Source organism: Indicator indicator, chromosome 14, assembly GCF_027791375.1.
Source record: "Indicator indicator isolate 239-I01 chromosome 14, UM_Iind_1.1, whole genome shotgun sequence".
Taxonomy (NCBI): Eukaryota; Metazoa; Chordata; class Aves; order Piciformes; family Indicatoridae; genus Indicator; species Indicator indicator.
In genome coordinates, this window is record NC_072023.1 from 6,875,190 (window position 1) to 6,877,677 (window position 2,488).

A 2,488-nucleotide genomic window follows, 5' to 3' on the forward strand; every position below is an offset into this window, starting at 1 on the left:
TCTCCCCACCACCACTTGCACCTCATTTCACAAAGCACCCCTACTCCAAACTCCATGTGGATAAATATACTTTCTTCTCACAATCCATAAATCAATTTCCTCCCACCCACAAACACAAGAGGTTACAGTACATACACACACATATAAAAAAGTTGTAGGGACAGATGGGCAGCAAAATTAATAAAACAGTATAGAAAAAACAGGGCAAAGATCCTCTGCCCTGGAGGCGAGAGAAGCATGAGCAGTGCTAGGACCCTCTGTGGATCATGCCATTAGCTACCAGGGTTTCAGAAGAGCAGCCTCCCACTCCCAGCCGAGCCAGTACTCTCTGCAAATCATCCCCCAGGACTTCAGTCCACCATTACCGACCAAATGAAGCCTCAGCATCTCTGTGCTCCAGAAATCTCACTTCCTCTTTTACTAAAGCACAAAAGCTCCCACCTGTTGAACACAGATCTGAGGAAATGCAAAATAAGGTGGAGGTTCCCACAGGTAAGGAGGTTCTGTATTGTGGGAAAAGTCCACGCCTGGGAAGACAGCATGAAAGCCATTTAAGAGGAGAAAAAAGTAGGAGGATGTGATCCGCCCCCAAAAAACAGGGTCATTGATAAGCTAGGAAACTTCCCATGGGCAACTGAAACCCACACAGACCCCAGAGCTGTTCTGCACACCCAGGATACCTGCTCAAACCAGTGGCTGCCACTAGAGCATCCCCTACACTGATCAAACTCTTAAAAAAACAACCTCTCACCCCCAATGGGATGAGCTCCCCTCTGACTGCTGACACTGGGAAGAGGGGACCCCCTGCCTACCAGCAGGGTGAAAAGCACAAGATGCTGGCCATTGCAGCTGGGTGTCCACCAACTATTCCCCAAATATAAAGTGGGGCGGGGAGGGAAATATCTTCTGGTCCCCATGCTTTTGTTCACAGCTGTAGCTCAGGATCACTGCTCACAGGCTTTGCAGGGAGACTGGTTCCTCCTGGCCCCAGTTTCCATCTTGTTGAAACCATCTAACTACAAGACTAGCATAACTTGTGTTCAATTCCTGCAGTACAACAAACCCCCCTCCCAGATGCTAAGACTTCATACAAAGCGAGACAACCACCCCCCTCTCTTTTTCCCCTCATTTTGGAAGGAGCTCAAGCTGTCACACCCCTCTGCAAACGCTGGATACAGGCAGAAGGTTCTTGCAAAACAGCGCAAGTTCTGATTTTGCAGGAGTCACTGGGTTGTACTGGCCTGACTGGAGCAGGACAGGACTGGGCTGCTGCCTGCATCCAACTGTTTCTAGCTGCTGACACTGAGCACACACCAGCTACGCACCAGGAGAAAGACCAATGTCTCCCTGACCTGCCAAAGGTTGGTTTCTACATTTGCACAGGCAAGAGGGCAACCACTTTGCACTTCTTTGGAGAGATGCAATAGGAGGGGCAGAGAGAAAGAGGGCAACCCGTTCCTTCCCTGTCCCCAATCTGCCTCCCCCTCTTGGAAAGTCACAGGCAACTCAACACCTGCAAGTCAAACTGTGCTGAATAGCAATGTTTGAGAGCTGGAGACTCACACCCTGAACCAGTGACTGCCTGTCCCTGCAGGAGCTGTTGAGCAGTTGGGGAAGTGAAGGAAAAACACCTGCAGACAAGTTTTGGGACTCGGAGTTGAGTAAAATTAAGGAAAAAAAAAAAAAGTTTCTAAAAATTGTTTCTGCATCAATCAGAAGGCACCAGAGAAGCATCCACCCTTCATGCTGAGTGCAGAGCACCAGATAACCAGGAATGCCTCAGCCTTCCATGAGGCTCTGCTTGTTGTAGGCTGCCACAAACCCAGTCCTCTGCAAAAAAAAAAAAAAAACAAAAACAAAAAACCAGATGCAGCCATCACAGGAAGGAGATGGATGAAATGGAGAGGAAGGGAAATTTGCTGCATCATTCCCTACATTTCTGTAAAGCCACAAACACTCCTATAAAAAAATCCTGTATAAAAACCGTAGAGAAATTTGCTGGGCAGTACTGGCCCCAAGCGATACTCCCAGAGCGCCTCTGTGAGTTGGGTCTGAAGGGCTTCAGTTTACTGACAAGCAGCGCAAGGAAAGAGAAGTTGATGCCTCCCTTCCTCAGGAACAGCCTCAGATCTCAGCAGCCCCATGAGGCAAGGCTTGAGCAGATCCTCTGCCCTCCCCAAAGTGTTTCTCTGCACAGAGGTGTTTGAGAAGGGAACAAGGTGCCCCTGAGGACAGACATAGGATGTGCCACTTCTCTATGTCTCAAAGCTTGCAGGTTTCTCCTGCCAGCAGGGATGGGGGCTCCGGGTCAGGGCAGCACTTCCCAGCAGTCCCAGGCATGGTCACAAACCCCACAACTAGACAGAGATCTGCTCCAGTGCCTGAGAACAAGCAAGGGGACTAATAAAGCTAGACTTGGGGCAAGGTTAAAAACAAACCCAAACAAAATCAAACCCCTCCCTCTCCCACCCCATCATGATCCCACCAG